Source organism: Carcharodon carcharias, chromosome 4 (genome assembly GCF_017639515.1).
Source record: "Carcharodon carcharias isolate sCarCar2 chromosome 4, sCarCar2.pri, whole genome shotgun sequence".
NCBI classification, from domain to species: Eukaryota; Metazoa; Chordata; class Chondrichthyes; order Lamniformes; family Lamnidae; genus Carcharodon; species Carcharodon carcharias.
This window is the reverse complement of record NC_054470.1, coordinates 7,357,369-7,370,121: the sequence shown is the minus strand read 5'-3', so window position 1 is coordinate 7,370,121 and position 12,753 is coordinate 7,357,369. Positions and strand designations below refer to the sequence as shown.

Below are 12,753 nucleotides of genomic sequence, written 5' to 3'. Positions count from 1 at the left end.
CACTAGTTAGCAACCCGAGTGTATTTACAAAGCGCTTTTGGATGGACGGTAATTGCTGAGGTTCCAGGATTTCGCACAACAAGGGTCCAGATTTGTGCAGCCTGTGGGATTTACCCTCAGCTCTGAGAGTGTGTTTGCGTGTGTGTGTGTGTGGGGGGGGGGGGGCGGGTTGGGGGGTGGTGTTGGTGAACAAGGGGCTGCAGTAGCGGACCCCATTGCAACACTGTGCGTACCGAGATAATCCTCTGATTCCACATTAAAAACAAACGAGTGTGTAAGTCTGAAAATTCCCCACGTGGTGTTTTTTTTGTGTGTGTGTGTTTGGTCTGACAGCAGTCGAGTTGGTGGTACATTAAACACCTGGAAACAGAGGAGGGTCCCCTCTGAAGGTGGGGAGGGTAGGAGAGGGGAGGGGGGGGGGGGGCGGTGGTGGCAGGGAAAGAAGGGGGGGGGAGAGAAGTTTAGGTGTCCAGCTGCTAGGCTCTGTGTAGGACCTGATCCGCTTGCTCTGCATGACAAGAATCTGGGAGTCTCTCTCGGACTTCGGGGAGGGGTTGGTGGGTGATCTGAAGCGTGGACCATAGGGTCAGGCCAGGGGTTAGTGTCCGACAGCTGCTTTAGCAGGCAAAATGCTGTGTGCAGTAACATCACAGGCACCGAGCAAATGTGGCGGGTCGGGAGAGGCGGGGAACGTTCCTTTGGCTTATACCGTTTATGTGTTGTGACAAGGGGAGGTAAACCGCGTTTCCAAGAAATGCTCAATGTGCAGTAGGTTGGTCAAATCTACATTTCGAGTGTGTGTGGCTGGCGGGATATCTTGACTGCAGTGGGAGAAGTCTCCAGAGACCAACTCCCATGCATCACAGAGCTGGTGTCAGAATTAAATTGACCTGAGCTGGTATATATTTCTGCTTGTTGTTTGTATGGTCGACCAGATCCTTATCATTTTGCGTAGAGGAACTATAGTGGCTAGGACTGTGGAACCACTCAAAACAAAAACATTCAATCGCTGAATGGGAAAATCTGTACTTTAAAATTGGCTTTGTGTGCCAGTCTTGAGTTATGGCTCAGCTAGGGATCTTCATCTATTAATCATGGAAGCTACTTATTTATTCAGTTTCCATAGTTTCAAAGCCTCTGATAGTGTTTTAGTGTCTTGGGAATGGCTTGAAATACAGTAGGGCCACATGCTCACAGCCTTTCTGGCAGCAATATGGACCTTTTTATTAAAAAAAAGGCTTCAGTGTTCGACGAAGCCTCGTTCCTTCTGTTCCTGCCTCTTGTGTGAACTTTGGGTACAGAGACTTGATTCTCGTTTGCTCAGGGTTACTGCTGGTAGTTAGCTTGGGCAGCAGAAGCTTTCTATTTATCAAATGGCACATGTAGTGTAAAATGATGGCCTCTCCAATCAGCATTGAGTATTTGCAAATGCCAGTCATGATTTCATGATTATTCATCAGCAGATGCTATGTTTTCTCATTATAACCTTATGCCGGAAACAGATATTCCATATGGATGTGTCTGACACTTAGAAGTGCTAACCCAGTTTTTTTTTATCAAACTGCTCTGTGGCTTTCCCATAGGCCACAACTGAGTGACAGACTGCCTCATTTTGTTAAGCGGAGCAACGTAGGTGTCTATGAGTATGTTGATGTTTGTGTACATGAGAGGGTGTTTATATTTTCTACACTTTTACGTTCATGTCACAATGCTGGTCCATGAGTCAGGATTCGCCTTTCAGAAAAGAGCTGAATGACATTGTGAGGGGCCATCCACATCCAGTAGCTCCCCCCGCCCCTTTCCCCTTCCCCTTCCCCTTCCCATACTCATACTTTGCCTAGAGGTTGGGGCTCACTGGTCCTTGCAGTTTTCCCTCCTTTGCCCTCTTTTTGTTCAGTGCTCCACCTGGTGGCCTGACCAAGAATTGGAGCAACCAGGAAGGTCAGCTGTTCAAATCTCAGCCGAGCCAAGGATTCGAAGGTGGGACACCCCCCCCCCGCCCCCAACCGTGGGACCACACCTCCCCCCCCACCCCCCCCCCCCCCCACCGTGGGACCACCCCCCCCCCCCCCCCTCCCGATAGTGGGATTCATGCATTGTACTGCTTTGAGATATCACGTTACCTTTAGAGAGAAATGTGTTAACCAAGCCTAGCAACGTGCTAATGTATTGGGTTTTGCAAAGGTGTAATAAAAGGTGTCCTTGTCATCCTTTCATTGCGATCTGCTTGGAGAAAAAGCTGTAATGTTGTGATCTGATTTGAGTGAAACATTGCTGGATCAAAGGCTTGGTCATGCTCATAGGGGTTGCGTACACAAATCCTGATTGTCTAATGCTCGTGAGGCTGCACTTACAAGTACTTGGGCTCGCGTTGGAATTTAGCAGCGCAGACAGAACGTTGCTGTTGTATCATCAAAAAGTAAGTTGAGCTTTTGTATAGCTGTGACTTGTACTGAATGCTTTCTTCATGTTGACGCTTAGAGCTGTTTGCTAAACATCATTAATGATTGCTGGATGCATCTTCATTTTACTCTGCGCTTGACAGGTCTGTGTTCTGATTCTTGCAGCAACATTTTTCTGCAGAGACTGAGGTGTCTGCAGATGTCAGCTTTACCTTTAGACTGTTTTGACTTCCTCATGATTTATTAAAATACAGGCAAGAGAGTTTTGAAATCCATATGGGTTTTCGGGTTACTTAAATTTCTTCTTACGAAGAACATGAAGTCTGATATTTTCGGAGAAGCAGCTTACCTTCATGTTGGATTTGTCTCTGTCTGCATGCACCACACATCATCATCTTCAGTGAAAAGTGTATTTCTTTTTAATTATTAGTTTTAAGAATCTTGTATAGTTTTGTTTTGCGTGTTACATAACATCGCAAAAATACTGCTGAGTACTGCACCCCGAGAGTGAAGACTGGGGAAACTGCCATCTGTAAACATTTCAACAAGGCTGCAAAAACTGCTTTTTCAGCCTAAGAGATGGAAAGAAAGTCTATGGCACTACCTCTGAAAACAGGACTGAATGTGTGAAAATGAATGGCTAATGTCAACATATGTTCTGTTTTGTTGAGTTTTTTTCTTTGACGCTTTATTTACCAGTAATAATGAAATTGCAGCATATGGTTTAATATTAGAACTGTTTTTCTTTGATAAGCAGCAGTGTGATTAATTTACCTTATTGTGTACCTTGTCTTTGAATAAATCAGCTTTTGGCTTCTCTTCCAAGCAACACTAGGAGGATGAGATTTAGTCAAAGCTTCTGTGACTCTGCACTTTGTTCATTTGTTAAATGCTGAATTTTGGCACCAGATAACTTTTAATCAAATGCAAGCATTGCTAAATCAGATTTACCAAACATCAACAGGCAGAATCCTTAGCAGCAGAGCAAAGCTTTTTAACATCCCACTGAGTGAGAATTTTAATCACATAATGAACTAGAACCAATTCACTGGCAAGATGAAAGAATTCACCCCATCTGTGTGTGAGATGCTGCAAAGTCACAGCACAAGAAATCTTAAAACACATTTTTTTTAAGTGCTATGCACTTGAGTTGGTATTGCAAACGCTGTTACTAATGTGGTTCCCACCCAGCACAATAGGCATAAAATATAGGTTGCACAGAAATGGTAGAACAGAAAGAAAAATCACAACTTTTCCAACAATTAATAGTCAATCCTGTAGATTTCAAAAAGTAAGGTTACTAAATTCATCCATCGACAACACTAACAAGAAAATATCAAATAACTGGAAGGCCACTAAGATCAGTTATTAGCAGTTTTATCCTGTGTTGTCTTGACAATCAGCTGAATAAATGCATCCATTAATAAAATTGCATTACACATGTTCATGTTCAGATTTTGTTGACGTAAAATGAAGCCCACATTGTCTAAACTACTCAAAATGGAAGTAACAATCAAGTATTCAAGTAACAAATAAAATAAACATATATTTAATTTGTAAAAAGTTAGGGTTTTCATGACTAGGTAAAATGTATCGGGGTTCAGAAGGCATACTTAAGTTCAAACAGTGCAAAGCACAAATAGCTTTCTTAATAAATTAAGCCGTGCATCCTTTGAAGATGTAAAGGTTAATTGTCTAGTTGAAGCTGAGTTAACCGAGCTCTGATGAAGGGGTTGTTACAATTGGCCTCAGTGTCTCTGAGCTGGGAAGACAACATTTTGAAAGGCTTCATTGTATATGATCGTGAGGTTGGGACTGGATTGGATTCGGTTGTGATGTCTCCCATGGCCAAATACCATGCCAGTGCTTGCTCTCAGGGTCTGATTAATGGCCACGGAGCAATGGCATGTGTGAATTTGTACCAGTGCAAGTATCCATTCAGTGTCTTTTCGCATAGGGGAAAGAGAGAAAGGTAATATACATAAAAGGCAAAAAAGAATCTTTTGTAGTTTTCTCTGTCTGATATGTCTGTCGATTAGTACACTTCTGAATAAAAAATTGCAAACTTTACAGAATGTTATGTGATATAAATGCTGGAACACAATCTTTGTAAATCATGAAGACAATGTTTTGTAGCTTTCTACAAAAACACAGTTCCTTAGCTTGCTGTGGAGTATACACCTGTCAAATATGTGTTTCAATGGTTTGCAGGTTACTAGTGAAACAGGAAATTTCTCAATTGGTGCTATTCACAATAAAGATGTCAGACAAATGTTAGTTACACTTGTAGCTGTTAATCAAAAATATAGACCTTGAGAATTGGAAGCAGTAAATGAAAAGAGATGGGAAGGGAGTTATAACACTGGTTAAACTCTACTAGTGGACACACTGCCCTCTAATGTTTGAATGTATGTGCTGCAGCTGATTGCAGGGACACTTGGTAATGAAGTGTATATAGAAGCTTGTATATGTTGATTCTAGCCTAACTTGTTAAATCAATGAAATAAATTACATTACAACAATAATGATGGATTCATTGTACATGAGCTGCAAAATGGCTGTCCTGTTTACCTACATAAATCACTCAATTCAGGAATGTAATTTGTAGGTAAGCTTTGAGATGTTTCACTGAAAGATGCTATATAAAAGTCATTACAGTGTTGTGAATGAATACTTGATACATTGATAGGACTGACTTGATACCCTGATTCCAATCATGAAAATTACTTGTCACAATTTCTTTAAATATTAGCAGTGACCAAAATACATATTTCCTAAAAATGGTTATGTACAAGTCGACCAGCTTTGATTTCTAATATTCTTGCCCTAACATAACATTTTTTTTCCCGTTTGATGTTGGGGCTTGGGGGTGCTGGTGTTGGGCTGTCCTTTCTGGCTACAATACTTTTCCTGAAGGGCTGTGGATGTGGCATAACAAGCAATGAATGTGTGTGTGGGGGGGACTGTGGTAGTGTTGGGAAACCACCACAGCTGACCCCAACCAGACTCTCACCCAGTGGCCACATATGAAGTCGTACAACAGAAGGAAGTCACTGGATGATGACCTTATGTAGAACCATAGCTGACTGTCTGCCCCCCTCCCCGCCATATCACACCAACCCCCTTCCTTACCATAGCTAACAGAGTGATGTCCACTGTAACATACCAATCCCCATACTGACTGGATCAGATAATTGAATGCATATCAGGTTCTGTATATGGGGCAGTCCTGTACTGTAAGGCTCGGTAGTACACCAACAGTGAATCTACCCATGAAACCATCAGGGAAGTTCCTTTTAAAACTATTTCTTATCACCAGAGACTAATTACGCTCCCACAGGGTACTGACGCCCCCAGCAGTGGTGCCAGCAAGTTAAATATGGGGTGGGTTGCGATGGCAGAGTGGGTTAATGTTTTGGAGCCTGAAGACACACACCTGCTCCTCTGGCTTCCTCAAACATAATTTAAAACGTAACTTTTCTATTGTCTCTGCACCATTATTGTCTGTGGAATTGATCAACGTGCATGGCACACGCTACAGCTCCAACCTAAAATGGAAGTCATTGTGCTCGGACCCAGCACTGCATATTAAAAAGGGCCTGTCATCTGAAACAAGCAGGTGCTTTGGCAGCTTAGACACGTTAACACCAGGCAAAATAAATTGAAATCGACCCCATTGAGTTTTAAATAAGGAAAGAGCTTGCAGGGAACTGAAAATTAAAAGAGTTACCTTTTGACAGTTTGAGAAGGTCTAACATTGGAATCATATAGGATTTATTGTGGCTCTTTCAGCGTATGTTTCTGTTGGTACACAAGCATGCAAACTGGTCCTAATTTTTTTTGTTTCAAATTTAGTCCATTTCAGAAATTCAGATTTAGTCCATTTAACTCAACTAGGCTTCAGCTCACCACCAATTCGCAACATCTGCAACATTATAATAAGCAGTTTGATTCCTTCACTCAGGCACTGGACCCTAGATTTTCTGATCGGTGCTATTTCAACCACAGTGCTAACCTGTTTAAAATAGATTAGTTAACACTAACCAGAAAATCTAGTCCTCAGTGTCAATATCTAATACTACAGATAAGTATGTCTGTTTACACTAACCTCATTCTGGTTTATGGTTGGGGAAGGCACTAATTCTCTCATCCTGACCTGAATATATGTCAGATCCAGACTGATGTAAGTAAATTCATCCAGACAATCGGTGCACCCTCTGAAGTGTGGCAATTATAGAGTTAAAAGGTTGTTATGGTTGCTAGGAGCTGGAACTGCTGCTCCATCATAAATCCATCAATTACTGAGTGACACAAAAGTTAGTGACGAGGAGAACAGAGCCTGCAATTAATTCAATCTACACATTATCTGTGGTTTCTGAGGTGATGTTTTATCCCTGAAATAGTTCACATTGGGTTTGGGGTTTAAGTGCTGGTCTGAATTTTGATTTGTAATTAATCTGAATTGGACTGGCTCAGAAAAATGTGAACGTTTGAGTGTTTGGATTAAGATAAACATGCCTCTTAATCCATTGATTGCAGTCCCTCATGCATGCACACTTTTTTTGTTTATTGCTTACATAAATGACACCCACCATATTGACGGCATACTGACTGTATACGTCCATATTTCTGAAACTTCCAGTGCTAAAGCTGGCAAGTCTCTCTTTTGAGGAAATTTTGTCTTACAAATGAGCAGTTCATTTCAGTGGCTGTGCAGTGTTTTGGGGGGAGGAATCTTCATCCACTCGTTCCTACTTTGTAGTTTTGAAGCTGATACTGCTTTGCAGTGATTTTCTCTAGAAGAGTTCTTCTCTGTAACGACTTATACAATAACGGTATTTTATCGGGTGGGTGTCAGAGTTTGAACAGTGGGTAATCTGAATTTATGAGGAAAGGAGCCTGATTATGACTTGAATTTTAAATGAATCTAGCTTTCATTCCGAGCAACCCACTTGGGATCTGAAGACCTCCTGAGAGCTAAGTCAAAAAAATGTCCTGTAATTGCTCGGGCTGAACACTGGATTTTATGAGTGGGGAAAGTGTAGAGACAGTCCAATTGTCAGCAATTTAAGCAGATATGAAACACGAAGTGTCTGCTTGAAGTCTGCTTTACCTTGTACTCAACTTGATCAGTTCTGCTGGGAATACTCAGCCGGTCAGGCAGCATCGGTGGAGGGAGATGCTGCCTGACCTGCTGAGTATTTCCAGCATTTTCGGTTGACATTTCAGATTTCCAGCGTCCAGTATACAGCCTTTTGATAAGGTCTGCCGTGGTTGTCAAAACTTTATGTACGTCTTGTGCAAAATTTTACTTCCTATTGATGCTGCCATCTGAATGCGGATATGGTTGAAGATTTCCTTTTGTTTGGTAGCTGCAGTGAAATTATAATGTGTTCTTTGTAAACGCTTTTGATTTTGCAACAATTGCTGAACAGAGGAATCCTCCCCCTCTAAGTAGTGAAATGCTTGTGCGCTTGCTTTATGTTCATGTACTGGAAGCACTGTAGTTCCGCATAAACAGTTGCTGCGATATTTTTTAAGAATCTTTTTTCCCCTATCTTGTGGATGTTAATACCTTGCTGGCAAGTTATAACAGAGGCATCAGTTGACCTCTGATGCCTTGCTCAAGTGTCCAATATTCGTGTATAAGCTTTATTTTTAAAAATTCAGTTTCTTTGTTCATGGGACATGGATGATGCCGCTAAGGCCAGTATTATTGCCCATCCCTAATTGCCCTTGAGTAGGTGGTGGTGAGGCACCTTCTTGAATAGCTGTAGTCCATGTGGGGTGAAGGTGCTGTTATAGTGCTCTTATAGAGAGATTCCATGACTTTGACCCAGTGACACTGAAGGAACAGCAAGGCAGTTTATTTCTAAGTCATGATGGTTTATGAGTTGGAGGAGAATTTGCAGGTGCCGGTATTCTCCATGTGCCTGCTGCCCTTCTCCTAGGCGGTAGAGGTCCTGCATTTGAGAGGTGCTGTTGAAGAAGCTTTAGCAAGTTTCAGCATTGCATCCTGTAGATGGTTCACACTGCAGCCACAGTGCACAGTGGTAGAGGGAATGCATGTTCAAGGTGATGGATGGAGTACCAGTAAAGTAGGCTGCTTTGTCCTGGATGGTTTTGATCTTAAGATAAAGGCAAAATACTGCGGATGCTGGAACCTGAAACAAAAACAAGAAATGCTGGAAAAACTCAGAAGGCCTGTGGAGAGAAAGACAGAGTAAATGTTTCCAGTCCATATGACTCTTCTTTTGATTTTGACTGTTTTATGGAGCTGCACTCATCCAGGTAAGTGGGGAGTATTCCATCACACTCCTAACTTGTGCCTTGGAGATGGTGGGAACACTTTGAAGAGTCAGGAGATGAGTTAGTCACCACAGGATTCCCAGCCTCTGACCTGCTCTTGTAGCCATGAAATTTATATGGCTGGTCCAGTTAAGTTTCTGGTCAATGGCGATCCCCAGGATGTTGATGGTGGGGAATTCAGTGATGGAAATGCCATTGAACGTCAGGGGGAAATAATTAGAATCTATTTTTGGATTTAGACATTGCCTGGCATTCGTGCGGTGCAAAGGTTACTTGCTACTTATCAGCCTAAGCCTGAATGTTGTCCAGATCTTGCAGAATGTAAAAAGGAACTGCTTAATTATCCGAAGAGTTTGCTACATCCAGAGCACTCAGCTGTTTCTTGATATCACATGGAGTTGATTCAAATTGGCTTTTGCAATAGTGGGGTCCTTTGGAGTAGGCCAAGATGGATCGTTCACTCAACTCATTTGGCTGAAAATGGTTGCAACTGTTTCAGCCTTGTCTTTTGCACTCATGTGCTGGGTTCCATCATCACTGAGAATGATGATGTTCATGAAATCGCCTTCTTACGTTAGTTGTTTATTTGCCCACCACCAATATTACAGGATGTAGCAGGACTGCAGAGTTTTGATCTGATCTGTTGATTGTGAGATTGCTTTTCTCTATCTAAAGCGTACTGTTTAGCATGCACATTGTCCTGTGCTGTAGCTTAACCAGGTTGGCACCCACTTTTAGGTATGCCTAGTGCTGTGCTTGGCATGTTCTTCTACACTCCTCAATGAATCAGATTTGAGCCGCTGGTTTGATGGTACTGGTAGATTGAGGGATATGCCGGGCCACAAGGTTGCAGATTTTGGTGGTATACAGTTCTGCCACTGCCAGTGGCTCACCCTCCCTTATGGATGGCCAGGTTTGAGTTGCTAGGTCTGTTCTAAATCTATCCCATTTAACATGATGGTGGTGCCACACAATACAATGGATGGTATCCTCAGTGTGAAGACAGGACTTTGTCTCCAGTAGGACTGTGCAGTGGTCACTCCGACCAATCCTGTCAAAGATGGATCCATTTGTGACAGGTAGTTTGGTGAGGATGGTGTAAGGTAGGTTTTTATACAAACATAAGAAATAAGTGCAGAAGTAGGTCATTTGGACATTTAAACCTGCTCCACCATTCAAGAAGTCATGGCTGATCTTCTAACTCAATTCCACCTTCTACTATTCCCCTTAGTACCCAAAAATCTGTCAACATTTGGCTTCAATTTATTAAATCTCTGCGCATCTGCAGCTCTCTAGGATAGAGAATTCTAAAGATTCACAATTCTTTGAGTGAAGAAATTTCTCCTCATCCCAGTCCTAAATGGCCAACTCTTGATTCTATGATTGTGACCCCTTGTTCCAGATTCCCCAACCAGGGGAAACATTTTCTCAACATCTATTTTGTCAAGCCCCTTAAGAATTTTCTGTTTTAATCAGATCATCTCTCATTCTTCTAAACTCCAGAGAATTTGGCCTGGTCTACACAAATCTCTCCTCATAGAAAAATCCCCTCATCCCAAGAACCAGCCTAGTGAACCTTCAGTGCACTCTCTCTAGGCCATATATGTATTTCCTTAAGTAAGGAGACCAAAACTACACACCGTACTCCAGGCATGGTCTCACCAGTGCCCTGTATAATTGTAGTAAGATTTCCTTACTCTTACACTCCAATCCTTTTGCAACAAAAGCTAATATAATATTTGCCTTCCTAATTGCTTACCATACCTGAAAGCTAACTTTCTACCATTTATGTACAAGGACACCCAGATCTCTCCAAATGCAAACATTTCCCTGTCTCTCACCATTCAAAAAATATTCTGCTTTTTATTTTTCCTACCAAGGTGGATAATTTCACACTTTTCTACATTCTGCCACAAATGCTTTTTGAAAATCCAAATGCACTACATCCATAGGTTCCCCCTTCTCCATCCTAGTAGTTACATCTTCAAAAATCTCTTAACTTTTGCTTCATGTTTGTTCTCTGACCAACCGCCACAAGCCCAGTCTGGTAGATATGTCCTTCAGAACTTGGCCAGCTCAGTCAGAAATGGTTATACAACGCCTGTCTTGGTGAAGCTCCCTGCCCCCTCACATCCCCCCCACCCCCCACCTTCACACACCCCCCCTCCCCAAAAAACCCAATTTGAGTATAGTCTGTGTCCTTACTATCCTCAGTGCTTCTTTCAAGTGGTGTTCAACCTGGAGGAGCACTGATTCATCAACTGAGGGAGGATGTGAGGTGGTAATCAGCAGGTGTTTCTTCTTGCCCATATTTGACCTGATGCCAGTTGACTTCATGGCGACCAGAGTCAATGTTGAGGACTCTCGGGGTCATTTCCACACCGTATATCAGTGTGCTGCCACCTCTGGTGGGTCTGCACTACCAGTAGAATAGTAATGGCGATAGAGACATTGTCTGGGACATCAGCTGTAAAGTATGAATTAAGTAAATATGACTATGTAAGGCTGTTACTTGAGACAGCTCTCCCAGTTTTGGCACCTGTTCTCAGAAGTTAGTGAGGAGGACTTTGCAGGGTTGACTGAGTGGGTGTGCCTATGTAATGTCTGAATCTGATCTTTAACCAATGTCAGGTGATTTGTCTGGTTTTATTCTGAGTGCACTTTGTTGTAGCCATTTGGTAGAACTGAGTGGCTTGCTAAACCTTTTAGGAGGGCAGCTAAGAGTCAACCACATGTTGTACATGTGAAGTCATATATAGGCCAGGTCAGGTAAGCATGGTAGATTTCCTTTCCTAAAAGACATTAATGAACTAGATGGTTTTCTTTATGTCAATCCAACAGTTCACATGGTCATACTTCACTGATATTAACAATTTATTCCAAATTTATTTAATGAACTGAATTTGAATTCCCTAAATAATGTGGTGGGATGTGTCTCGGCATCTGGATTACTAGTCCAGTAACATGACTACCAAGTTACTATTTCGATTGGATGGTGCTTGTCAGCAAGCTGTTTGACTACAGTGGCAGGACAGTCAGGCTCGATCCTATCCATTTGTTGTCCAAGTGGACATTCAACAGATGTTGCTGGGTAGTTATCTATGGGAATGCTAGCTAACTACTTCACCCAAGGCCATCCAGAGGCCAACTATTGCATCCTGATCACCTGACTGACTGAACGCTGAATCACTTAGAGCAGACTTTGAACCTGGGGCCTGCATGGGCTATGCAGCTTGGTTACTCACTGGATAAATTGTTTACTGTGGCTTGAAGTGGTCATGTTTTCACTGACCAGTATAATATGAGACATTTTTGGTCTGAAGTCACCTGGTCACATAGATCCTTCCTGTGTCTCCATTCCATGGGGCCTTTTGCACCCTTATTGCATATTGCAGTTATGTAAACAGGTATTGAGTAAAGTTTAAGCTTTCATTTCCATTGCTTGAGCAATTATTTATCTGACTCTGTGCTTTGCATGAACGCATGGTTAACATGTAAATATGTTTGAGGAAGAGTAAAAGTCCGTGTATAGGAAGCCACACGTGCACAGGACAGAATGTAACCAAAGGCTAATGAAATATTTGCCTTAGCGTGTGTCTTTTTATGAAGGATTTAAGCTTTCATATTTGCCTTGTATGAAGTCATTTTCCAGGGACTAAGTTTTTGTCAGATTGCGACAATTTTGGGGTCCTGACATCGGTGTCTGATGCCCTAGGTGATTTTTGATAAGCAGGCCAATCCGTGACCAGGGTGCATGCCTGCCATCCAATTAAGGAGGCGGGTGAGTTTCTGAGGCTGGAGGAGCAATAGGAGCACCCCCCCCCCCACCTCCCCCTGCACTGACAGATCGGCAGCCCCACTTTCAGAGGTGGTGCTGCCAGTGTAGGGAGGAGAGTGAGGGAAAGCCCCAAGATGGAGGCATCCTGTGAGAGCTTATAAGCTTTTTGAACATCAAACCCAACATCTGCCAGGACAACCCGTCCACAGGACGCCAACAAGTGCAGCTATATCCCCATGGCAGGGGAGGGTTCCCTAGTGAATG

The 12,753-nt window shown here is 42.5% G+C and overlaps 1 protein-coding gene across 2 annotated transcripts in view; it reads left to right on the top strand.

The window, feature by feature from the left end:
* sema6a (sema domain, transmembrane domain (TM), and cytoplasmic domain, (semaphorin) 6A) overlaps positions 1 to 12,753 on the top strand; it is a 166,982-nt gene that overhangs the window by 64,749 nt on the left and 89,480 nt on the right. The gene's annotated exons all lie outside the window — the stretch shown is intronic.